At 52.4% G+C, this 26,177-nt stretch overlaps 1 protein-coding gene across 6 annotated transcripts in view; it reads left to right on the top strand.

The window, feature by feature from the left end:
• Nucleotides 1-496: 496 nt before the first annotated feature.
• The window catches only part of MIDEAS (mitotic deacetylase associated SANT domain protein), a 64,145-nt gene continuing 38,464 nt past the window's right edge, over nt 497-26,177 (top strand). For 3 of the 6 annotated variants that reach the window (XM_037127864.2, XM_037127858.2, XM_037127845.2), the window contains exon 1: nt 22,860-23,519. The gene's annotated coding sequence lies outside the window, so the exon portion shown is untranslated. Of the gene's footprint in view, nt 585-22,858; nt 23,520-26,177 lie in introns of those variants that run through there. The other 3 variants (XM_037127852.2, XM_037127872.2, XM_053673271.1) reach the window with 3 other exon arrangements.

The following is a 26,177-nucleotide window of genomic DNA, read 5'->3' as shown; positions in this document are numbered from 1 at the left end:
GGGCAGACCTTTTGAGGAAATGTGAGGAAGACACCCGTGTTTTTTAAGGCCCTGTTTAGGCATTACTTGGTAAAACACACAGCACTTTGCTTTCCGGCATGACCTTCTAGCTTAACATCAAACTGAGAAACTTTCTCTTCTTCTTCCTCAACCACTTTGTTTGAGAGTTGGGTGTGTTTTCTCCCGAAACACCAGCTCTCTGGGGTCCCTGAACCCCAACACCACCTTTTACCCCCACCCAGCTCGGGAACAGGATCGACTGCACTTTTTCAGCGCGGCAACGACCCGGCTGGAGCGAGCTTTCCCTACAAGGGTGCAGGCTTGGCTGACGGCCGCCTGCTTCTCCCTGCAGCCGAGGATACAGAGCCGGGAAGACGGCGCTGGAGGCCCAGAGCGCGCGGGCGGGCGGTTGCAGGGCTCGGCGCGCCACCGCGCGTGCAGCTGGGTCACAGTCGCGGCCGCGCCGCCCGCTCCGCGAGGAAGTGACGACTGCGCTGTCCCGAGAGCAACAAAGTTTTGAGTCTGCGGGCCGCGCTCGCCAGCGCCCAGCGTCCCTCCGAACGGCCCTGGGATCCAGCGCGCAGGTGAGCCACGGGATCTGTGCCCCCTCGGCCGCCGGGTCGCCGCCCTGGAGCCCGGAAACCGTCCGGGCCGGGGCTGGCTGCGCCTGCGGGGATGCGGTGGGGCCGGGTTGGGCCCGCCGCGCAGGGCGCCGGGGTGCGGCGGGCGCTGCAGGGAGCGAGCTCGGCGGCCAGGGTCTGGGCCAGGCTGCCCCCCTGTGGTCTTGGGTTTGTCGTGGGACTTCAGACGGACCTGGCTGCTGGCGGGCGGCTGCAGGCGCCGCCGTTGGGGAGAGAAGGGGTGCAGCGAAGGGGCTTTCAGAGGCCTGCGTCTGGGGCCAGTCCTCCGCCCCAGGTCCCCCGCCCAACAGGCGGGGCGCCGCACCCCCGATCCCCTGCCGGGTGCTTCCCGGAGAAGCGTGCGGTTCCTCTTCGCAGCCCTCTGTGAGGTCGCAGGTAGGAAGTTAAAGGAACTTTGCCCCCACTTTTCTTTGCTCTGCGGTCCAGAACAAGTTTGGGAAAACAACCCTCCGCATTTCCAAAAAGCAAAGCCAGAATCGTCCCCGAGCCCCCTTCAAACAAATCGTCCCGCTTTTCCTCCCACACCACGTCCGGAACCTGACAGTAATCACTAAGGCCGAACACTTTGCAACTCAGCCATAAAAACTGTTAGCACGCCCACGTACATATGTGAGTGGTTTCTATATAAAACTCCGAAACTTGCTTCCAGTGGACTCCGTGGCATATCGCGCTTTTCTGTTTTCTGAAACTGCTGGGGCTGCAGGAATGTGCTGGGGAACTTTGATGGTGGTTCCCGCCGCTCTCGGTAGCCTCGTGGCGCAGGGTTTTTTAAAGAACAGCTGAGGAGTTTTTGACATCTCTGCAAAGTACCCCGGTGCTGGTTGGCGCCCTGGCTCCCTGGCTGGGAGGCTGCAGCTGTAGTAGCAGCAGCGGCCCGGCAGCGGCGGGGACGCGTTGGTGTGTGCAGGAATGTGTCTCCGTGCGGTGGAGACTCCACACGGGATGGCTAGAGGTTGAATGATGCAGTTTCTAGCAGCAGCTTCCTGCCGGCCTGTAATTACAGCGCGATTGCACAGTCAGGCATTGTTGGCGTGCATGTTTATACACAGGCTATTGTGCAAGACCTCAGTGGCAGGGAACAAAACGCAGATTTGCATTGCAAATATCCAGGACAGATCTGGGCCTGAGTTGCAGTCGCCAAGATCTTTTTGGCTTTTAACCTTAGCGAGGTAATGTATTTCCTTGCCTCTCCCTTCACTTCGGACAACTTGCTAACTGCTCCAGAAGTGAAGTGGACCCCGGGCGGGCAGGATCCCACCACTGCCACCACCTTAGGCAGCCTGAAAACTCTCCCAGGAGCTGTATCCTTATTTGTGTCTGTAGAAAATGTGGAATGACGTCAGCAGGAAAAGGACATGGCTATCAGCCTCCCTAAACGGGAAAAGCAGTTTGAATTAGCAGCATTGCATGGTGGCTTGATTGGGGCCTGGTTACAGAGAGGACACGTCAGACGAGTGTGACTGAGCTGGCTGGTCAGCTAGACTTTGAGCCTTGAGGTGTCAGCTGCAAAAACTTGGTAGGTGGATCCTAATTCCTTTATTGTGTTCTGAGCAAAGGGAAAAGTGCTGGGGCTTTGAGACTGCTTCTGTGACAAGGTCTGGGGTGGTGGTGTGGGGGGAGTCAGATGAGCGGCTCACGTCATTTCTTTCCAGGGGAGCTCCTGGACCCACTCCCTGAGCAAGGTCTGCTGCACAGGCCATGGGCAGGGGTCCTCACAACCACGAAGCTCCCTGCCAGTGTGGAAAGAAGGCAGCAGGTCCTCCTCCAGGGCCTCAGAGGCAGCTAACCGTAATAGAGGGATTTTAAACAAAAGCACATACAGGTTCATGCAGAGGCATCCACACCCCAAATCTCAACCCGATCTCCCCCTGCCCCAGGTGGAGGACTTTCCCAGGGCAGCACCCAGCCCTGCTGAGGGCACTGTGTGGCTCGGTGGCATCACCCACTGCAGTGCTTCAGCAGCTCTCTGCTCAGAGTGGTGGGCAGCGATGGCCCTGGCACCCTAGGGCTTCCTTCTGCCTGGCTTCCTCCCCAATCAAGTAACTGAGTTTCACCCAGAAGGAAAAGAAGTGCTTTTCTTGCAGCCTTGTGCCAGCTGTGTGGCATGAACGCAGTGACCTTTTGTCAATCTGAAACATTAGGCACAGTCCCTGGCAGGCACCTATATTCTTCCAGAGACTTGAGGGAAAACACGTGAAATGAGAACATTCCTGGAAATTCTAGGATGTACAGACACAGTTCCACAGGGAAGTGAGGTTTAGAGAGAAAACAGCACCACAGGAGTTGCACAACCGTCTATTCTGGGTACATTGGGGGTTTTACTGAACTTGACAGTCAGTGTCCTGGTTAGCTGTCTCACTGACCAGGGCTGCTTTAGCAAGGGACTGCTGGGGCCAAGCATTAGTCTTTTTTTTTTCCTTAAATCCTCACCTGAGTATATGCTTATTGATTTTAGAGAGAAGGGGAGAGAAAGAGAGAGAGAAAAAAACATCAGTCAGACAGTGCTCCAACCAACTAAACCACCAGGCCAGGACTTGCTGCAATAGTCTTGAGGGACAGGATGTGGGAGCAGTTCCTTCTGACTCCAAAGGAAAAACAGCTTTGAGTTTGCAGTCCTTTGTGTTCATGTGGAATCGCATAGCCTAAAGGTACCCCAAGGCCCTCCAGGAGTAGGGGCAGGGTAGTAAAGGAGAGGGACCCCTTGAGAAAGAAGGAAGGGCCTCCCTGGAGTCTCTGAGCCACGTGCAGCAGTCGCCTGCCCTGCCCGTATCTTCAGTTCAACCTGGCAGGGTTTGTTTGTAGTAACTCAGGCCCTGCCCCTGGCTTGCTTAGCTTTGCCTCCGCATTCACAGAGCTTGCCGTGCAGTGGTTTCAGACCGGAAACATAATCCTGACTTCCTCTCCCACCTTACATAAATGCCGATTTATGGCCTGAAGTTGCTGCCCAGTTCGTGGCCCCTGAGCAGCCCTGTCTGCTGCCTTGCTGTGCACAATTACGAATCAAACCTCGACAGATTTAAAAAATTACTTTTTTGCTTTAAGGGGAAAAACTGTTGGAGGCAATTAGGGAGCTCAGCAACTCTGGCAAAAACCCCAAGGTGCCACTCAGAGAGGCAGATGGAGAAATCCTCTGCAAGAGGGTGGTCTTAGAGGGGAGGTCTTTTGTGCTCTCCAGGCCCAATATTTATATTTCTGTTCATCTGCCTCCTCCCAGCTGCCTCACTCCCTACACCACAATCTGGTGTTTTGACATCACAACTCACCTCCAAAAAAGGAGGCAGAACACTCCCAGGCAGAAGAGGGCATTCCAGAATGTGAAGAAAGTGCTGCTGTTTTCCAGACGCCTGGCAGTCCTATCCTGCAAATTTGTTTCCTTCTTTAAAATGGGCCTCCCTTCATTTCTGGTTCTTACTGAAGCATCTCTTTGTGAGACCCTTAAACCTTTTTTTCCCCTCGTCTACATGACACAGGGCAATGCTTTACCACTTTCTGTCTCAAGTACCACTTGAAATACACACAGGGCTTTGAATCAGCCTGGCATAAAGGGCTCCTCTGTAATCTCACTTAAAATGCCTGTTTGCAAGAGCCACCTTCCTGCTCAGCAACCTTCAATGGCTCCCCACTGTCTGCACGGTAAGGATCAAACCTCTAGGCTGACAGTCAGGGCCCTCTACACAGGGGTCTGGCCTCCGCTGCTCTTCTGCGGGAACCTCTGCTCTGACCCAGTGACCTACTCCGTGTGTTTGTCCAAACTGCTGGCGGCAGCATTCCTACCTCCCACGCCTCCCTGGAATCCTGGAATGAGGTCTTCTCTTTGGTCTCTTCCACATGTAGCTCAGTCTTGCTCCCCCTTTTCAGTCCTCCTGTTCATGTTCCCCTTCTCAGGAATTCCCCTGTCACACCCCGTGGGCTTCACCTCCGGAGTCCAGTAACGTGCATCAGGCCTCCAATCTGAAGAAAACCTTGAAATTTGGTCCAAGGATTTTCAGCTTCTTCTTGGGGCTATGGCTCCAATCAGACCCCTTAATTCAGCTTCTTCAATGTGCCTTTGAGTGGATTAGTATGATCATTTTTCAACTAAACTGGAAGGCCCTGTTTTATTTGTCTTTGTGTCCCAGAGCTTGGTGCTCCTCCACTCTTAGCAAGTCCCAGTAAATGACGACGGGAATGATACAAATAGCAATATTGTCTGAGTGTGCATAGGCTCTCACAGCCAAGCCACGCACCAGGGACTGGTGTTCCCAGTCTTTATTCTGAACATTTATTTACCCAGCCTTGCCTCCTTCTGCCTGTTAGTCCCTCTCTGCTGCCTCCTGGTTTTGCAATTCATGTTCCACTCCATTGCCAGCTCCTCTCCCCTCTGGGTGCTAGACAGTGGTCTGTCCAGCTTCTGCACTCGCTCCTCCTTGTCCTGATTTTGGCCCGGGTGACCTGGTCCCTGATGTCCAGTGCCTGAGCACTGGCTCTCAGGGAAGTGCGTTGGTTGCCTGGGTTGGCCCGGCCTCCCAAGGGAGCCAGACTGATAGAAAGAGACAGGGCCAGCTCTCAGGCAAGACTTGTGGGGAAGACAAAGAGGTACTTTCTGGTTGGCTGCAGGTTTGTTTTGCCCAAACAGGTATCGAACCTATAAAACTAGGCCAAACTATAAAACTGAGTCTTGAAGAGATGCTAAACCCTAACATGGGGCTTGACTAAGAGGATTCTGTTGTCTCCACCCAGGTTTCATGCTGTTAATCTCAACTTTGCCATATAAGCTAAATTCATTCTTTTTCTAACTGAGATATAATTTACATGCCATAAAATGTACCCTATAAGCCAGCTTCTTTAATTTTTTTTTTGTTTTATTTAAAATAAAATCTGGCCCTGACTGGTGTAGCTCAGCAGGTTGAGGGTTGTCCTGAAAACTGAAAGGGTTGCTGGTTTGATTCCCAGTCAGGACACATGCCTGGGCTGTGGGCCTGGTCCCTGGCTGGGGGCCTGCAAGAGGTTCCCAACCTCACACACAGATGTTTCTCTCCCTTTTTTTCTCCCACCCATTCCCTCTCTTTAAAAATAAATAAAAATAAAATCTGATACCTGGCTGGCGTAGCTCAGTAGATTGAGCGCGGACCTGGGAACCGGAGGATCCTGGTTCAGTTCCCAGTCAGGGCACATGCCTGGGTTGCAGGCCAGTTCCCAGCAGGGGACGCATGAGAGGCAACCACACATTGATATTTCTCTCCCTCTCTCCTTCCCTTCCTCTCTAAAGATAAATAAATAAAATCTTTAAAAAATAAAATAAAATCTGATAGATTCTTTTCTCCCCAGTTTTCTATTCAGAAAGTCCAAGTATATAGTTCAGAATTCAAAACAGATAAGTTCACAGTGTAAAGTAAATCTTAAAAGTAATTTCAACATAGACAAGAAAATTACCATACATATGCACACACATATATAAATGCAATAGAATTAGAAAAATAAATATCTGTTTTATCCTTGAGGGAAGGAAAACCATCTTAAGAAAGATGCAAAGGAGAAGCCATGAGAAAATATTCTTAAATTTAATAACATAAAACTTTGAAAAATAAATTTTGCGTCAACTTATGGTCTCATATATTCAGCCCTTCAGTGTCCCTGTCTTAGGCAACTGCAACCTGTCCTTTTTTAGCTGTGCTCCCGGGTGTAGCCTCTGCAGATGGAAGAAAATATGAATAAATAAATGAATGCTGGCATATTACACACAGAGTTTTGATTTCTGTGTTTTTCACTTAATGTATCTTGGAGATTGTTTTATGTCAGTGCACATAAAGCTGCCTCATTTTTTCCAATGGCTCAATTGTTCTCCACTCATGAAGGTGCCATAGTTCATTTAACTGGTCTCCTACTAAAGGACATTGGGTTTTTCCTAGTCTTCTGTTATCATATCCAATGTTTGCAGTCAATATATTGGATTCACTTCTAGTTGAAAAATCTTGATGAACATATATAGGGGAAACTGGGATTTCCATGTAAAACTTTCTGAAAAGTTATGCATAAACTGCATTTAATAAACAGTATTTTCCAGAACCTACTGTTTCAGTAGATAATCAACTTTGAGAACTGAGTAGGACATTTGGGACCATTTTCACCCGGCCCCTGTTTTATGGTAACTGCAGCGACACCATCTCAGAGAACCCTGAAGTTAAGAATTTGAAGCCAGGCCCTGGCTGGTGTAGCTCAATGGGTTGAACATGGGCTTGCGAACAAAAGGGTCGCTGGTTTGATTCCCAGTCAGGGCACATGGCTGGGTTGCAGGTCAGATCCCCAGTAGGAGCAAACAAGAGGCAACCACACATTGGTGTTTCTCTCCCTCTCTTTCCCTTCCCCGCTCTCCAAAAATAAATAAAAATTAAAAAGAAAAAGAGAATTTGAAGCCGGGATAGCTCTCTCATTTTGAACTCAGGCTCAGAGAGGATAAGTGACTTTGCCAAGGTCACACAGCTGTTGAATGGAGGAGTCAGAGCACAGACTCCACACTCCGTTCCCTGTGGCCATCCTGCATCAATTGATCACCTTAGCTGCCATGATCAGCCGTGTCTGAGTGACTATTTGTGAACCAAGGATTCCACGCCTTAGTTTCCTTAAGGCAGTACACAAAGATGAGAAAATAAGAAACTTACAAGCAAAAAGAATAAAAATAACAGTGGGCACAGGGGAGGTTTTTAAGAAGAAAGTGGGATGATTTTTTTTTAATAGGCAACTTATCATTGATTTTAATATCTGTCAACCTCTGGAGTCCGTCAAACCTCCTACCCAGCTTCAGTTGGCCAGTAAGATCACTTGGTGTTTTCTAAGCTTAGAACATGGATTGGGCAACACTGAGGAAGTGGAGGAACCAACCCTCCCAGTTCCTGAGACGCTGGCCATCTCAGGAGGGACCCAGAGGAAGGTCCAGGAACACAGACTTGGCGTCCCCAGGTAACGCGGGGCCGACTGTCCTCACTGGGCATTTACGGAGCAGCCACAGTGCTCTCGATGCTGCATGTGGCACAGTCAGGGGTGCAAAGTGGGGTCCTACCTGCTCCTTCCCCCCAGGACAGCGGCAGTCCAGCTGCCGCAATAGGTTGTACCCAAAGGGAAAAACGGACACAGGGTGGATATGTCACCTAGGAGAATGGAATTTGGTTGGGTTGCACATTTTAGGGGTCAGGTTCTAAAGTCAGCATGTAAGGTGGAAAATAGGACTCTGATCAAGATTAACCTCCACAGTCCATTAGGAAGACAGCAGGTAGGCGGCAGACATACTGGCTCTAAATGCTTAAATTCATCTTAGCCTGTTCCTCCAGTTCTGGGAGAATTTTCAGTTTCTAAGGTCGAGCACCAGATGAAGTGGTTGGCTTGAATTTGGGAGCTCTGGAGTATTAAACACGTGTGTGTTTAAATGCTGCCATCTCATTAAGCGTGCCGAGATAGGTATCTCATGTACTGCAGGCAGCAGGCTCAGGGCTCCTAGCCCATGCTCACCCCTGAATAGATGGCAGGTTATAAGTTAGGAAATGATGGGATGAATTTAAGCAAGAAAGCTCTTAAGCAGATGAGCAGGAGATCCGTGGAGTGGGTTTTAAACTGTAGTTGTATCACCCAGGATTTTGGAGGAAGGACTTGGACCTGGGGTGACCTGTCATTGATATGGGGCCGGGAAAGCGCAGTGCCCCTGTGCAGTGGAGTTGTACCTCTGCTCTGAGGCCCTACTCCTTTATGTCCGCTCTCCTCCTTCTCCTTTCTAGCCTTCCCTCCCCAGTCTCCCTGTTGCAGGCTTTTCTAAGAGGCCAGCGAGGAATCTTCCATGTGAATCTGGGTCTGTTTCTTCTGTGGCCTCCCAATTGTACGTGCTCTGGGACAACTTAGGAGCCAACAGCCACCCACCTTCCACTCCTATTAGAGGTGGTAAAAGGCTTGGGATTCCCTCTGCCCCCTCCAAGGAGGCTGTTCTGGACTGTCCAGTGGGCATTTAGGATCTGACCTCCCCCGTTACAGAGAAAAGCAGGCTGCCCATAGCAGTAACAGTGATAATCCTGCCCATCGTGGTTTACGGGGTCCTTTCCCTCACATCCTTCACTCCTCCACTCACTCATGCTACATGCACTTATTGAATCCCTACTATGTGCTGAGTTCTGTGCTACGAACTGAGAATACAAAGAATAAGAAGATTCCACCTCCTCCTTCAAGGTGCTTGTAGTCTTGTGAGTGAGGCACACATGCCCAGAAGCCAAGAGCAGTTAGTGCCACAGTGTCACTGTGAATGTGTTCAGGGCTCTGCTGGGCTCAGAGGAGGGACTGGTCACTTCTGCTGGGCTAGAGGACTGAGGAATATTAGGAAAGGCCTGCAGTGGCCCCGACACCTTGCATGGTGCCTGTGCTTAGTGAGCGTTGTGGAATTAATGAATGAGAGGCTCTCTGGAAGGGCTGGTGTTTGAGCTAAATCCTGAGAAACAAGTAGGCGTCTACCAGGTGTCAAAGGGAGCCGACATCCTAGGCCCAGGGAGCAGCTCAGGCAAGGCCTGGTGTGGAGTGTGATCCAACAGGGTCTGCTTTGGGGAGTGCAAGCAGGGGTGCTGCTGAGGGGGGCCCGCAGGGGCCAGGTAAGAGGTTTGGAGCTCACGTCTCAGTGAGGAGAGGGGAGCCACTGACAGTTCGTGTGTGCACAACAGAGACGGAGAAGGAACTGACTCCCCGGGAAGAGGGAAGAGGACCAGGAGAGCACGATGCCAGAGAAGCTGAAGGAGGAGGGAGGTTTGCATTTCATGAAAACAGAAACCATAGTTCTGTGCGTCTAGTACCACACGTGTCACATGGAAAGTTCCCCATAAGTAGTTATTAAACTGAATTGCAACTGATCGTTGAGGAATGTCAAGAAAGAGGACTGAAAAGAGTGGTTGACTTAGGATTTAGGATGTGATTGGGCTTTGCTGTGGGGGCTTCTCATTTGGTTTAACCTCCCTGTGAAACGGGCAATGCAGGTGTCACCTGTCACAGAGTTGAAGCGACATGTGCAAGTTCCAGAATCCAGGTTTCCTGAATTCTGAGCTGAATTCTACTTTTCCTGAGCTGGTGGAGAAACACGAATGAGTCCGAGGGAGTGGTGATAACTTTAATTTCTAATATTAATGCCCCAGATCGGGGCATCTGGTCAGAACCAGCGACAGGGTAGGATGATATATGCAGCACTTAGGGCATTTGTCCATATCTGTGATCATTATGTGTGGGCATTTAAATTAGACTCTTTCCACAGAGGAAAAGATCGAGGCGCGAGCACATGTGTCACTCAGGCGTCAGTGTGGAGGTTGAAGGGCATGGTGAGGAAGTCCGGGTCTTAGGTCTGCAAATAGCAGAAGCTGACTCCGGCCAAAAGAAGGAGAAAAGGAATGCATTGGAAGGATATCTGGTGGCTGATGGAATGTCCTGGAAGGCTGGAGAACAAGGCTCGGAGATTGATGATGGGAAGTTAGGTAGCTGGAACCAAAGCCAAGGCACTGCTGCCGCTGGCCTCCCGCTGCTGCCCCTCTGCCCCCCCCCCCCCCCACCCCAGGGTGAGTTCTGAGCTCTCCCTGCATCTGATTGTCAGCTTAGGTCACATGCCCATGTTGTCATTGTTGGAGATCCCTGCAGAGTGAGGCTCTGGAGGTTACAGCTTCCCCTGTGGCAAGTGGAACTCTGCTTCTCACGCACCAGGACGCAGTGCCAGGTGCCTGAGACATAGGACAGGTGCACACGCCAGATGGACAAGTGTCCACCAGGGAAGCTGGACCCCATTCCTGTCCTCAGACTGGGGCAGCTGGGCAGTGCTGGACATGGGAGGAGGAGATGGGGCACTGAAAATATCCACATCTCGATCTTAATCTTTTTTGGACGTGTTTCTGAACTCTTTAGCTTCTAGATATACTTCAGGGTTCTTACACGCTCTGGAGAACTGAGCATTTCGCGAACAGCTGGTCTTCCCCTCTGGAATCCGAGTAGTTCCACTGGAAAAGAGAGGTCATCCCAGCATCCGGATCCTCCCTGCACGTTTGATTTCACTTGGAAAACTTCGGCACTGCCTTGTAAGGACAGCAACCCAGGCTTGGCTCTGTCTGCCTAACAGGGAGTTACAGTTTGAATTCTGTTTCCCCTGTGGGGTTGAGCAAGGCCGGCAGGGCCATGAGGTATTTGGGAGGTGCTACCTTGCTCTTCAAATGGGAGGTCGGAGTTTTGGCTTCAGGCTCGGTTCTCGGAATGATCGAGATCGCGGGTGCCCAAGCTGGCTGAGGCTCCAGGACTGGCCACCCTGCCAGTCCTAGCTGAGGTGTTCCGCCCGGTACCCTGCCTGAGCGAGCAAACTAAAGGAACGAGGGCTTCGTCACATCCCTGTCCAGGTTCCTCATTCATATAAGAGGGCGTCAGCTACATGAGCCCCACTCACTTCTTGGCCTCAGATGCTTTGGTTGCAGCACTGTGAAGCAAGGGCACGATGGCTGAAATCTTGGTAATTCAGTTCCAATAATCTCAGACAGAGGAATTCATTTGCTTTAAAAAGAAAAAGAAAAAAACTGCAGGTTTGAACTTACTGGACTCTTGGCTTGGTGAACCACTAGTGATGCCTGGTGCCTGGGAGCGGGAAGCCGCTGCCTCTGCAGAGTTGGGCGTGTCGTGGGCTGGGCTCTTGCAGCCCGACTGGAGGTGCGTCCTGAGGCTGTGGCTTGTTCACCAGGATGGGGTCAAGTTGGCCCCTGGGAGGGACAGAGTAGGGGTGTTCCTGGCCAGTGTTGGCTCTGGCACAGTTTACACTGACTTGCCCATATTTGTCTGGATGAAAGGAAATCAGCATTGAAGCAGAAAAGAAATATTGGAAGACCTGAGTTTTGTTACTAAAGCCCAGCTTTGGTCACATCATTCCTCTTAAACACATTCAAGAGCTGCGCAGCTTCTGCAGGAGAAACCTCCGTTCCTCGGGGCAGCTCCTGCGGGGGCCCCAGCGCCCTTTCCCGCCTTTCCTCCTGCCACTTGCTCTTCCCTAGCACCGTGTGCATCCTCTCTGCTCCTCAGCGAGCTGCCCTCAGTCCTCTCTCCCTCCTGTATTGTTGTTTGCCACCCTGCCCTTTTCCTCCTGGCAGGCACCCGAGGGACCGGCCAGGGAGTCACCTGCTTTCTGCTGCCTTCCTGAGCCTCCACCTTAGCATCTCTGTGGTTGAACTTGGCCACTGTGGGACCCTGGCATCAGCTGCAGGAGTGCCGGGCTCCTCACTGGCCTGGACCTGTGCCAGGCACGTAGTAGGTGTTCCATGGGCAGCCTGAGGGGACGTGAGGGAGCAGTGGGCAGGACCAGGGCTCGGCTTGGGTCGGGTGGACGCGTGTGGTAGGTGAGCTGAACGTCCGAGTGATGGCCTCCCTTAGCACTTGCTGGTGGAGCCACTGCCAAGGAGACCCTGGGGAGGGTGGGAACGGGGTTCAGGGACAGAAACTCTGGCCCCTGGGTCCCCTACACTCTGAGGACTCTGCGGAGGCATCTGTGATAGGAGTTGGTTTAAAGGTAGCAGAGACTCCTCTCCCCATAGACCTCAACTCTTAAAAAGGGATAAGTGTCGGTTGCCCTGAGGGGACTCCTTGGTTTTCATGCTTGGTGCCTTCTCTGCACAGAGAAGGAACTAGGGAAATCAGTCAGCAGACCGTGAGAGGAGGGGCTGGGGCTCTTTAAAATGAAAGCCCTGCCCTGGCTGGTGTGGCTCTGGGGACTGAGTGCCAGCCTGTGAATCCAAAGCTCACCGGTTCCATTCTGGTCAAGGCACATGCCTGGGTTTCTGGCCAGGTCCCCAGCTGGGGGCGTGTGAGAGGCAGTTGGGGCACATCTCTCTCACACACTGATGTTTCTCTCCATCTCTTTCTCCCTCCCTCCCCACTCTCTAAAAGTATATAAATAAATAAAATCTTTAAAGGGTGTGCTTTCACAAAGCCATTTCGAGAAAAACAAAATACAGACTTTTACACCGAAAGCCCTATTTGGTCTGCTGATAGGACAGGCTGTGGCTCTTGTTGTGGAGGGGGGAGGAACAGGTCCTCCTTACGGTGGCCGCAGAGTGCGGGGGCAGGGTTTTGGTTTGTCTGTTTTTATAGAAGCTTGGACTGCATGTGGTCCTTTCCTGCTTGAAAAGTCCACAAGCCTGTGAAGGGGTCCTGGCAGGCAGTGTGTTTATGGTGCGTTGTGGGAATAGCTAGTTACCTGGGGTCTGCGTGCCACTTAGAGAGCGTCGGTGGGACAGCGTCTTTCCCACCAGGCTGCTGAGGACTTTCTTAAAGTGGAGCCGCCCTTAGGGCTGAGCCCACAACGTGCATGGGCCAGCTTGACACAATGGTAAGTACATACCTTATGTCATTTGCAAAGTATGTTTCCAGACTCTGGAATCACATAGTATTTCTAAAATCGCCTTTAGAAATTTGAAACATGTCTTTGTTCTTGGTCCATGGAAGAGCAGCTCAGGGAAGCTGAAGGGCGGGCACAGGGGGTGTGGGTTTGATGTCCAGAGAGGTGTTGGCTTGTTTTCAGAGGGACAGCATGTGGGATTTACCTTTGTTTCTGCTCCACAGGGCCTGCTCCCCCCCTCCTACCTATCTCAGCCCTCTGCCTCCCTACCTACATCGCTCTGTTGGTCTTTCTCACCCTCCATAGCAAATCAGCAGAGCTACCTCCAATGTCTCGTAATCATAAGGTGTGCACTCTAGCTGCCCAGCCCCCTGGGAAGTGGGGAATGTGGATTTTAAGAGCCAGCCTTGATGGATAGGATAGGCTCGGGAGGTGTAGTCAGGAAAACTGCTTTGGAAAAGAAACAGTCCAGGTCATTCACCCCAAACAATATACTTTTAAAAATGTAGAACTTGAAGCTATACAAATGTTAATTTCCTTTTACCTATTAGTATTATTCTTGGGAATTTATTGCAAGGGAATAATTCTAAAGGGGAAAAGAAAGAATATAAGCATAAAGATATTTATAGCAACATTGTTTAAAATAGCAAAAAGCTGTACATTGCCTAAATGTTCCAAGTGGCTTATGATTCATGATATCAAGACTCAGACATGAATATTGTGCCACTGTTAAAGTAATATGAAGATGATACTAATTCATGGGAAAATGTTGAAGAATTTTGGTGGCAGAGTGGCTTCTGTTTCAGCGGGCAAAATTGTACGTTCACTTGATGAGTGCGTTGGCCAGAGTAGAAATTGGCACGAGGTAAATACTGGATTTAGGTGAAGCAGTTATGAATGGAGTATTTGTATGTTTGAAATTGCTTTAGTAATATATATAGTATATATACTTTAAAAAGACCTTAAAATATCAAAGACTTTGGATCTGGGTAGGAAGGAGGCCGGGGAGGAACTCCTAGTCTCTCATCTGTTACCACGAAGACAGAACTGCTGTGTCTTCTCCATCTGCACTGCAGGGGTTGGAGAATTCAGATTGGCTAACTCGGGTCTTTTAGTAACTGGAGATCTGACTTCACAAGCCAGCAAAGTGTGTAACTGCCAGGCTCCCAGTGTGGACTCTGCCTGGTACAGGCGACTTCTGAGTGGCTTCAGAGCCCCAGATGATTTTTTCCACCTGGGTTTCCAGGGAACCAGGGCGGTGTGTACCCTGAGGCTCAGCTCTGAGTAGCCCACTCTCTTTGAGGCTGCTTGGCCCTGCAAGCCACCGGCACAGGGGAAGGCGAGGGATTCTTTTTCCTGCTGTTCAGCAGGCAGCAGGGAGGATGTGCCTTGCAAACTGACCTCCTGCAGCCCTGCCTAACCCAGATGGCGCCCTAGTGAATTACTGTCTGGGTGTTTCCAGTGTGGCACATATTTATTATGGCATTGAAACTTAGAGTTGCCCTATAGTATTAATCTCGGTAAGTCCCCTACATGCATCCAGTCTACCTCTGGCTGACCTACCATCTTACCATGAGCTCTGCTGGGACTCGTAACTGCAGCTATGGCCTTGTGGCTGAGCAGCTGATCCTTTTCTGACCACTCTCTTGCATCTGAGCCTTGGGACACCCAAAGAACACGTACGACTTCCCCTTGGGTGTGCCTCTGTGTGTGTAGCCTTTTCTTCCCAGCAGGGAACTTTCTGGACGTGTGCGGGGTCTGTTTGGAAGGCCCACGTCATCCGTCCCTGTGACCTGCACCAGTCAGGGCAGGAGATGCTCCGAAGTGCTGTTTGGAGTCCCAAGGGCTGGAGAGCTCTGGGCAGGCCTGGCGGGGGGCAGGTTGGAGCCTGCAGAGCCGAAGCCCCTGCAGCAGAGCGTGTGTGGAGAGATGGCCAGGTCCTGCTGGTGCCTTGGTTATCTCGAGCATATCTCTGCTAAGGCTGAATTCCAGAGCTGTCAGAGATTTGGAGATTGTTTTTGTTGTTGTTCCCAGATCGGACTGAAATAGGGCCTTGGGGCTGGAGGTTTGCCAGGATTAGAGAGAAATTGGAAAGCGTGTGGGATCAGGGCTCGCCTGGATACTCACGAGGGGTACCCAGACCAGTTCCACATTTTCCAAGACATGCATGCTTGAGTGTGTGTCTGGAGGCTGGGGTGGGGATATTCATGTGCTTCCCTAGAAGCTCGTGTTCCTTCCTAGCCACTCTCATCCCATCCCGGCCTTCTGCCGTGATCTCGGGCCTACTTCAACGAGATCATTGCTGGTGAATCTAAGTGACAAGCTGTCTTCCTGAGCCCAGGACCCAGCAATAACTGTTCTTCTCAGTTCCCTAATTTAGAGACCACGTGCTTGCCCCAGGGTTGTCAGCAGCTCAATTTCTTGAAGCTTGAAACACATTTCCATAGAAACAATGCTATAAATGGTGGTTGTGTTCCTAGGCTAGCCCACAAAGAGCCCTGGTGTCACCTCCGAAGCTGCTGAAATGAGGTATTAGTAAAATTGAGAGCACACATACAGCAGTAAGAGGCGGCACCCAGGACGTTGAAGGTTAGGTGGCGTGGGTTTCCGTGTGTAGCTTTGTTTCTTTGGCAAGAGGTACCTCTCAGAGCTCTTCTGATAAGGGAAGCTCTGGGGCCCTCCTCCTGCCCACAGTCATAACCTCTCCTGTCCCGATTTACTTTCCGTCCTTCCTCATCAGGTCTGGAGCCTGGGCCCTGCCTGTCCTCCAGGACCTGGGCTGGGGTATATTGACCCCAGATGAGGAAATCCTATTCAGTGGCCCTTCTATCATCAATATCATCATCATTGTGGTGATTTAAACCATCTTTTCCAACTTAACAGAATAAACATTACACCTTGCAACTTACCTGGTTCAGATTCTCTTCTGATTGCTGCCCGCATGTGTGTGAAGTTCTAACATAGTTGCTTTGTTTACGTCTGTGGCCACGTTGTGCCGGTTTTGTCAGTGAACGCTTCATCACACGGTTTCATCAGAGTGTCTCCATGTGTGAGTCCCTCTCTAGTTCATTCCGTTATCGTACCATGCCACCATCGGAATGCATTCCAACCGGTGGTTGAGCCTCTTTTGTGAAAATTCCTTTGTGGTGGTATTTTAGATTGTTTTCATGTGATCTGGTCCCCTGACCGCAATTACCTGGTCAGTTGTTAAATTCTTATAACGCAGCGCCGAACCTCATTCTGGAAAGACTTGAGCTGTTTCCAGCAGTGTGGCAGCGTACGTGCAGCTGTGTGCTGATGGCTGTGCCGGCAGCAGCTTGCTTGCTTGCTTGATTTATTTTTACTTATTTTCACACCAGCTCTGGCCACAGTGGATCCTTAGTGGTGTTCTAATTTGCATTTCTTAAATCGCTGCTGATTCTGTCCATTTTCCCTTAGATGATTTACGGTGCGTGTTTCCTCATGTGTCAAACCACGCTCCTCTCCTGTCACTGAGGTGCCTCCCCACTTCCATCTATGTCCTTGAGCCTCATTTCTGTTGGGAAACACACAGTCCTGCTTCCTCCCTGCTCCCTCCCACGGAGGGCCCTGGCCACCTCCACACCTGCCTGGTTTCCTACCAAGCAGCCACTTGGCCATCAGCCCTCTGACTGCTGGGCCCGATGCTGTGGGGGGTGGGGGTGGGGCAGCACAGGGAGTGTGAGGGGCAGATACTGGGGGCTCTGTGAGAGGCCAGAGAGGAAGTAGATTCGAGGCAGGGGCGTGTCTGAGTGGTTCCAAAGTAGGTTCTTAATGCGAACTCCTTGGAGAGATTCTGGGAGAAGCCACAGGCCGTTAGGGCTGGAGAGGGCACTGGAGTTCATCTGGTCTGAGGGGCACCCACTCAAAGGCCTGTAGGGACCAGGGGAATCTAGGGAACGGAGGCTGGCTGTGGGTATGAAAAGAGCACAGGTGAGATGATCAACAACAGTGACCTGTGGGCCCAGGAGGGGTGGGATCTGGGGAAATTGGGTTGTGTGAGTCCCACTACAGTGCTGCTCTGGTGGGAGCGTGGGCAGCGCCACGTTGCTGCTCCCGTGGCGTGGATACTCCGCTCTGCCCCCAGGAAGTGGGCTCTGCGTGGCCAGTGTTCCAGCTTTTCTTTCATGATAAACCAGAAACCCTGATTTTCTTTTAGCTTAAATCTCCTGGTTTTAAAAAAATGTTGACAATAAATTCCAGGCAGTTAAAATAAAAACATGTTATATGAATCAAATAAAATATATCCAGAAGGGTGAGAATGGCCTGTGAGCCTCCAGTCTGTGACTCCTCCCCATTTGACTTCCTTCTTGAGAGAGCGCAAGCCCAGAGAGTGTGTCATCATCGGTCAGGGGGACGGAGGAGGTCCAGCAGTCAAATTCCAGCTGTATGACCTTGGAAGAGGTGTGGAACCTTTTCGAACCTTAGCCTCCTTAACCATAAAATGGAGATAATGGCCTCCTCCCAGGGTGCTGGGTGGATCCAGTGGGCTGGCAGCATGTTGGGCACTTAGTAGATGCTCAATAAGTGTGTCGATAGGTCCCACATGGGGTCATCCAGACAATGACATGTAGAACCAGGATTAGAACTTTACTCTTTTGACTACCAGTCCAGGGCTTGTTCCATATCACATTGGCCTGCTTTCATGGGAGTTCCCAGCGGTGTCTGGACACAGGCAACCTTCTAATCCCGGGAAATTGCAGGTCATTTTATGAGAGCTCGATTGTGCAACAGTACTGAGCTCAAGTAATGGGGGCTCTCAGCTCTGTGGACTTTGACCTGCAGGCCCCAGATCCCAGGAGATCAAGCTTCAATGTAGTAGGGGGAGGAGTAGCAGCAGCAGTAAAAATGCCATATACCACTGAATCCTGTGATTGTAAGATGCACCATTATTTTATGTGCAGCTGTGAACAAGACAATGCTGCTAATGAAACCACGACATGCTCTCAGTTGTAAGATGCATCCTGATTTGAGAGATCTTAAAATGGGGGGAAAGGTGCATTTTAGAATGGAAGAAATAGAATAGTAATAAGAGTAGTAATAATAATCAGTTAAATTGTATTGCTCACCTCCAGTTTTTACATACATTATTTTCTCCGTGCACTGGTCAGTAAGTACTTGCTGAGCACCTACCATACGTAGGCGCTGGGGCCACAGAGTAAGCTCTAGGCTGTGCCCTTCGGAGGCCCTGATCCTGGTAGGGAGATGGCACCTTCTACACTCCAGTGCCCTGCCTTTGCTTGGAGGCATCAAGCAAGGCTTCCTGGAAGAGCTGCCGTTCAGCTCAAGTCTGGTGGGAGATCAGGGTGTGGGTTTGACCTGTGGATGGAGGTGCAGGGAGGAGGAGCATGCATGGGAATGCAGGCATCTTGGGAAACTTCAGGCTGTTTGGCTGGGGGGGGCCTAAGGCTAGAGAGTGGGGCAGAGTGGGATCAGGCCCCACTCTGGGACGTGGGAAGTGCAAATACCTCACTTGCTGGCTGCTGCTATCAGCTTTTTTTTGGTAGTTGTTAGGAGCTACTGAAAAGAGATGTGATCACTCTGATGGCAGTGTGGATGGTAAGTGTGCAAGACTAGAAGCAGGGAGAGCAGTTAGGAGGTGAGACAAAATGATAGCCAACACTTACAAAAGACCTAACGTGTGCCAGATACTGTGTTAAGCTCTTATCGTCCCCATTTTGCAGATGATAAAACCAAGTGGTTAAGTACTTTGGTCATCGAGCTAGTGTGAGCCAAGATTTGGACTTGGGTCTCAGCCTGTGCTTTAAAAACCTGTGCACTCCCGTGAATATGAATTTTGGGTTCTAGTTTATGACATACTACTATTTGTTTTCATTTAAAAATAATGCTTTCAAGTATGTCCATTGGATCTCAGGGGTCCGGTTCCCCCTGGCCCACTGCCACAGGTAGGGAAGTGGAGCTCCGGAGAGCAGCTAGTGGAGAAGTCTGTCTGGGTCGGTTCTGCAAGGGGGGCGGGCATGGAACTGTGCTGAAATAAAACGAGGCCCTTGGGAAGCCGGCAGCTCTGGCTCTGTGAAGAAAGGCCGTTTCTGTCCTCGTGGCCCTGCCTGGCAGCCACACCTGTTTTGTCCTTTTCCCTATGCCCAGCCAGACGTCTCTCCCAGAGTGACAGCAGCAACTGGGGACGTCTGCAGAAGCTCCCTCTTAGGCCTGACAAAGGCACTCAGAACCTGGCCCAAGCCTGCAAGAGAAGTAGGTGTCGGGGGTGTAGGTGGGACGGCAGAGAGATGCGGACAGCTGTGGGCTGGTGTGGCGGGCCTGGCCTCACCCCAGAACAGGTGAAGTGAATGCGAAGTGAGCAGGAGGAGGGAGGGAGGGTCTCCTGGGTTTTCGAGGGTGAAAGACAGTGCAGGGACTTCTCAGTGTGTAGCGGCTTGACTTGATGGTTGCACCCATTAAGTTTCGAGCCCTACCTTACTCAGAAGGGACATGGCAAAAAGGGAAGGCACAGCCATCAGAGGAGTGTCCCTGTGCAGGCTGGGTAGGCAGCGCTGTGGAAAAGCTTGGTGGAAAGATGACAAAACACAGGGAGTTTAAGAGAAACCTTGGAAGGATACCAGGAAGGGACGCTGAGTCAATTCTGGAGAGTCCCTCTGGGAAGAGCCCAGCAGAGGGTCACCCTGAGGGCTGATAGGGTGGACCCCGGTTCTTTACAGAGGGAAAAGAAAAATCTTGCTTGGATGAGGTTCTTGAAAGGGAGAAGAAGCTGGTTTTGGGAGAAGGGGATTTAGAAAGAAAAATCATTGTGACCTCTTACATGAACAAAGCACGATGCAGTCATAAGGCAGTGTTTTATCCTGTGATTCTCCCGTGTCCCTAGAAGGTGGGCATTCTTTCATTGTTCTTGTTAACAGATCCTTTGCAGTACATCTGGTATGGGCTCAGAGGAGGTATCAACTTCTGAAGATCACACAGCTCGTTCGCTTTAGTAAGGCAGGACCCAGAGGCCATCATTGTGGGCTTGTGATTTCCTCAAAGGTTTGCACCCCTAATTCCCCACACCTCTGTAAAGGTTGATCATTCACTTAAATACCCCATGTGCACTGGCCTCAATGGAAGGGTCCTGACAGAGAAGGGACAATGGAAAAGGGACAGGAAGGCTGGGGAAGAAGGAAAACCCTCTTTTAAATAGTGAGTGATAGCATCAGAAAGTTAATGGAGGTGGATAGGTGGTGAGGAGCTAGCTTCTTTGGAAGCTTTTATCCCCCTCTTTTTTGGGATACAATTCACATACCACAAAATTCACTGTTGGAAGTTTCTTAATGGTCTCAGGCTGTCTCAGAAGTGGAAACTGGTGCTGGCCACTCGGGTACATCACTCTGAGCGGAGTCCGGAGAGCTGAGGCAGGCCCAGGAAGCTTCTCCAGTGCCATGTTCTGCCCTCACTGGGACCCAGAGTTTGGAATCCTCTCTAGGGTGCTTTGCTTCCTGGAGTGTTTCTCAGCAGACATGCTCTCTGTGAACTGGGACTCTGTATCCCTCCCTTTTCTGCAGTTTATGAAGGTCAATGGTGGAGGAAAGCTCACTCCTTGGGTAAGATCTCTCTCCCTCCTTCCCCAAAGGGCACCCTTCTTGGTTGCCCCAGAAGCCTGCAGGAAGGGCTGGAGCTTCTAAAACCAAACTTTCACTTCACATTGTCAGTGATTCTGCACTGTCATATCTGCAGCAAAACTGACCTCCAGGGCTTTCCCGGAACAGCCGCAGCCTTCTTTAAACATCTTCGTCTGCATGCCTTTGAGAGGTAGGCTTCCCCTGCCAGGCAGGGGCCACCTGGGACAGTCTTGAGCCATCCTCCCCAGCACACACCCACAAGCCCCTCTTTCTTCCCTCTCTTCCTTTCTGAGGTGGCCTGAATTTGGGAGTTTAGTTGGGGTGGGGGCGAAGGGATAAGCTGCTCCAACATGAGCAGAGCTCCTCCAGGTTGCTGACTTCTGCTCCCAGACATCCTGCCACCCATCTCTACTTCCTGCGATGCTCTCTGGGTCAGGCACAGCAGCCCAGCGTGGGACAGGGAGGAAGTCCTGGCGGGACTAGGCTGGGGAGTGCCCTTTGGAGTTGCTCCCAACTTGTTCCCTGGAGGCTGGGCCCTGGCTGCATGGTGGCAGGCTCTTCTAGGAATGTGCTCCCCAGCTGGGTTTCCTGGTTGTTTGGGAACATCCCTGGGCTGGTCTGCACTGGCTCTTAGGGGCTTGCTCAAGAGGCTAGACTCAAGGTCAGCTTTAGGGACTAGGCTCTACAGGAAGGTCACAATAGCCACAGGCGTGCAGAGGAACCTGGCAGCAGTGGGCACCAGAGACCAAGTGGCTTTGCTTTTGCTCCCTTCCCTTGGATGATGAGGTGTCAGTGAGAAGGAAGAAATGTGACAAGTGGAGAACATATAAAAGGTTTTACATTGAGCCTCTCTCTGCTTGAGAGTCTAGCCTCTACTTGGGGCTAGACTCTGCCTTTCTTTAGGGTTGATGGGAATAAGGGCAGAGATGTGACAGCCAATTGGTTTGCCCCGTGAGCTCCTGTAGTCACGTAACCTCTCTGCACCCCAGTGCTCATATCCATAACATGGGAGGAACAAAGCTCTCGAACACGCAGGGCTGTGAAGCAGTGTGGGGCATGTGCTCCGGGAATGTCAGGAACAATACTGACATACAGATGCTACATCTGAGAGCTTCCTTCTGGAGGTGATACCCCAGCTCTTCCATTCACTCTTTATAACCACAGAAGTATGGGTTTTAAACTGGAAGGCATTTCAAGAGGTCATGTACTCCAGTCCCCTGGTATAACTGTATTTTGCAGATACGACTGTTTTGTCATTACTGTCATTACTTTGGCATATCGGTCATAGCAGGGTGCAGATAAGCCCATTTCCTCCTGGGTGGGGTATGAGGTCAATGTGTGCAGGTGCTCAGACCAGCAAAGGGTGGAAGAGGACAGACAGGAAGGTCGTGACCTTTAGGAGCAAGTGTGGGTTTTTCGAGGGAGGGGGCCAGGCCCTTGTCCTGCAGGCTCAGGGGGGCTGTGAGAATCTCATTCTGCTGCCCCTCCCCTTCTCCCTAAGAAAGCAAGGGATGCACTTGCTTCTGAGGACTGGCCACAGGGGGTAGTGGTTGCCAGAACATAGTTTATTCTTCAGCCCCCCCCCCACTTCAAAGGTAGATCTCCATCTGACTCATTTCCTTGGAAAAAACAAACAAAAACAGAAATGGAAGGAACCAGGAAAAACAGGTCTCCGGCCCCTGGACTGTCTCTTGGTTCTGGAACATCCCTGAGTGTGGGAGGTCAGCAAGAACCTCCCACAAGCAAGAACAGTAGCAGAAATGCTTCCCATCTTCCCAGCAGCCAGGCAGGGAGGGGTGGGGGGCACAGTGGGGAAGGTAAGAGAAATATGGGCCCGCAGTGAAAAGCTGCCCCAACTCTGGCCTCAGTTGCTAGAATTAAACTCAGAAGCTTTTCATCGCCTAAGTAATTGAGACGTGGGTCATTTATAAGAGCCAGGGCCAGTTTCTCAACAACCTCTACACCACTAGGATGCTGATGAGCCAAAAGTGAAACTTGGGAAGACTGTTAATAAAGTGCCTTGGAGAGAACTGCGCATGATTTGCCATATCCCAAACCAGAGAATAATTCTTTGTGGAAGAAAGCGACTTGTGTCCTCCCCAACATCACACGCACACTTTCCTGGCAGGCCTGATGGGTTTCCAAACATTTCGTCACCGTCTCCTCCTGACCTTGGTGTGAAAGGAACGAGCCGCGTGGCCTGTTCCAGCAAAGCCAGCGTGGGGCGCGGGCCCGGGCCGAGGGAGGGTGGCGACGGACTCCACAGTGGAGGTGAGGTCTGCTGGAAATCCCCAGCCACGGCCAGCCGCCGGAGGTTTAAAGACGCCTTCGCCGGCCTTATTTGGTCGCAGGAAGTGGGCGGCGCTGGGCCTGCGAGTGGGGAGGCCGACCCGAGACAGTCGTTCTGATGAAGTGGTAAAGCTGGTTCCTGCTCGCCGCCGTGCCGCGCGCGCCGTTCGGCCGCTGGGGCTCCGCGCTCCCAGCCGCGAGTTGTGCAATCCTTTGTAGCACCTCAGAGAGTCCTCCTCCTGCGCTGTTGCCTCTCGCCCTCGCTCTTTTTTTTTTTTTTCAAGCTGTGAGCTCAACCGATGAGTCAGAGCAGTGCAATCCTGACACTGCATCGCAGTACTGGGGGTGACACCGAGGGAGGGAGAGCGATCGCGAGGCGGACACCACGGGCGCGGGGTGCGCTGAAGCTCCTGCGCCGCCAGAGAGAGGTGACAGCCCGCGCGTCCCTCCCGGGCCCCGCTAGCAAACTTCCCAGCCTCCGGAGGCGCCGGCTGGTGGAAGCCGTGCGAGCGCCGCGGGGAGGCGGCGGCGCCTGTTTGTTTTTAAAATCGAGGAGTGCATGCAGGCGGCTGGAGTCTGAGAGGAGACCGACGGCGGCGGCCCGTGGCGGAAAAGGGACAACCAATGCCAGAGCTTGGGCAGGAGCGGGTAAGCGGGGCTGTCGGGTCGGCGGCCGAGGCCTGCAAGAGCCGAGGCGCAGCCCGCCCTGGCACAGCGGCCGAGGGACCCCGGGCTGCCTGCAAGCGGTGGCGGCAGGGCGCGCGGACTGCAGCTCTGCAGGCGCGGCCCTGGGCTGGGGCGTGGGGCTGCGGGGGGCGCGGCACGTGAACTTCTGCGGCCTGGGCGGCTGAGAGAGTGCGTGTTTGTGTGCGTGGGTGTGGACCTTCCTTGGCCACTCCGCAACCCGCTCCTCCGTGACCTGCACCCCCCCACTCCCCCACCCCCCGCGGCCAGTCGCAGCTGCGTGTAGCGCCAACCCGCCGGCGTGTTTGTGCAGCTACGCAGCTCGCGCGCGGCCCCCGCCCACCCGGGCGCGGCCAGGGCCCGGGCAGGAAAACCCTCCCCATCCGCGGGGCCAGTGGCGGCGGCTGCTCAGGAACACCGCTGCTCCTCCTCCGCCTGAGCGAAACGTGGTGTCCGCAGGGACCAGCTTGCGTGACGGAGCCCAGACCTGCCAGGCGCGGGGAGGGGCTCTCGAATGCTGGAACTTGGCGCGGGAGCCCCTTCTCCTTCCAGTGTGCACAGGAAAGTGGACACAGAAACTGCCTGAGCTGGGAGTTTGGGGCAGAGGTGCAGGGCTGGCAGGAAACAGGTAGAGGCCTAAGCTGGAGTGTTTAGGCGGGCTGGCTGGCCCCGCGCACCCGGCGCTGCGGGCGCGCCTGAGACCTGTCATCTCTCACCGCCCCCGCTTGCCCGCGTGCTGCTGCCTGCCGAGCTCTCTCCCTGCTTCACCCTATGCTGGGTTTGGTGGTGCCTGTCCAGAACGCGGGAGCCCGGATTTTTTTCTGTCCCCTACATATGGCTGGCTTGATGGAGGGATTCATACCATCTCCCTACTCACACAGAAGCGTGTGCACCAGATCGCCCCTCTGTGGGCCCTTACCTAGGCCTCTGGATAAAGGCCTGGTGCCGTCGTGGGGCTTTCAAGCCTCAGCCCCAAGGAAGGCAGGCGTTGAGGAGTTACCTGCCACTCAGACGGGAGGCCACGGGTATTCCAGCCCAACCTCCAGAGTGAGCTGTTGGAAGGATGAAAGGGGAAGTCGCTTGCCCCATTTAAAACTTTGTTGGTCACAACTCCGTTGACTACTTCCTGCTTCCACCATCCCACGTCGGACCTGTGTGCCAGGCTGTGGAGCCGTGCTCAGGAGCCGACGGGATAAAGGGACAGCAGCAGGCCCTGGGTGACTATGGAGGCCGCTGTGGCACGTGTGTGCAGGGGATCCCTGTTGGCAGTTGTGGTTGGGGGGAGGGGAGGTCTGACTTGGCTCCAGCAGGGGGAGCCTGGTCTGGTAGCGGCCTGCAGGTCTGGCCTCTCCTTGTTCCTGCAGCTTCAGGATTGAGATTGGAGGCCTGGTGAAGGTGGAAGAACTGTAGCTCTGAGGAGAAGTCTCTCTCTTCCTTTGGGCCTGGATGCGGGGAGGAAACCACCTGTCTTGCTCCAGAACCTCCCAGGGATGGTGTGGCACATGCCCCTTTAGAATCAGAAATGCACCCTTTCCACAGGCTTTTACATGGCTTCAGGGGAAAGTAGAAGCCTTTCCAGGTTGAGAATTCAAGGGTCCTCTTTTTTTCTTCTGCTCTGGACTCTGAATAACAGGGGTGTAAACATTCAATTACTGTGATAAACCATCTCCTCGAATGGCCCTGGCCCAGAGTCCACTCTAACTGGATAGGCCTCTGGCTGGTTACTCTAGTCTGAGGAGTCCCAGAGGACCAGGCGGTGAAGAAGCTGGAGGGTGCCCTCCCACTCCCCCACCCGTGAAGCTTGCTCTGGGACTGCCTGCCCACTGCAGGTGTGGGCTCTCCAAGCACCAGGCTGAGCCCTCACTCCCTGTGGCCCTGTCGGCCCCTCACCCCAGCTTAGGACAGTGCCCTGGAGTGCCGGTGGGGATGAGAGTTCACCTTTTAAATGTGGGACTTAAAAAATGGCTGGAGTTTATTAACCAATGGACCCCAGTAAAGTCAATGAAAAATAAAAAATAAAATAAAATAAAATAAAATAAAGATAGCCTGAGTCTTTAGCTCTGTGGGCTACTGCTTTTAATAAATGGAGGGGCGGGGAGACAATATACACTTACAGATTCTGCTGAGGGCCTCCTGTGGCTACAGAACCCAGGGAAGTTCTGCCCAGTGAGCCAAGGCATGTGGGTCCCCGGCGAGAGAAGAGAAGAATAGGAGAAGGGTAGGTTGGAGGGCACATGGGCCTAGGGTCCTGGAAGAGCAATGGGCTCAGTCTAGGACTCTTTGGCCTGGATGACCCCCCTCCTTTAGTTCGGTCTCCCAGAAGGAAACCTCACTCAGGGTAGAGTAGGGATGGCTGCAGGTAGGTGGGAGTTTCTCCCTCATACGTCTGTGGTCCTGTTTCAAATGCCACCCACTTCTTTGGAGAAGCCCCAGTCTTCTTCTCGACACTTATTCCCACTTTATGTCGTCGTCTGTGTACATGCTGTAGAGCGGCAGTCAAAAACATCCACTCAGAGCCGGAGTCTCGACACCTCCTTCCTAGAGCCGCAGTGAGGATTTTATGAATTAGCGTACGTGAAGTACTGAAAGCACATTTCAGCCTTGTCATAGCCCCTGCTCTCA

Source organism: Artibeus jamaicensis, unplaced genomic scaffold (assembly GCF_021234435.1).
Source record: "Artibeus jamaicensis isolate MK-2021 breed Jamaican fruit bat unplaced genomic scaffold, CSHL_Jam_final contig_851, whole genome shotgun sequence".
Classification (NCBI taxonomy): Eukaryota; Metazoa; Chordata; class Mammalia; order Chiroptera; family Phyllostomidae; genus Artibeus; species Artibeus jamaicensis.
The sequence above is the reverse complement of the archived record's forward strand: the minus strand, read 5'-3'. Positions and strand labels throughout refer to the sequence as shown.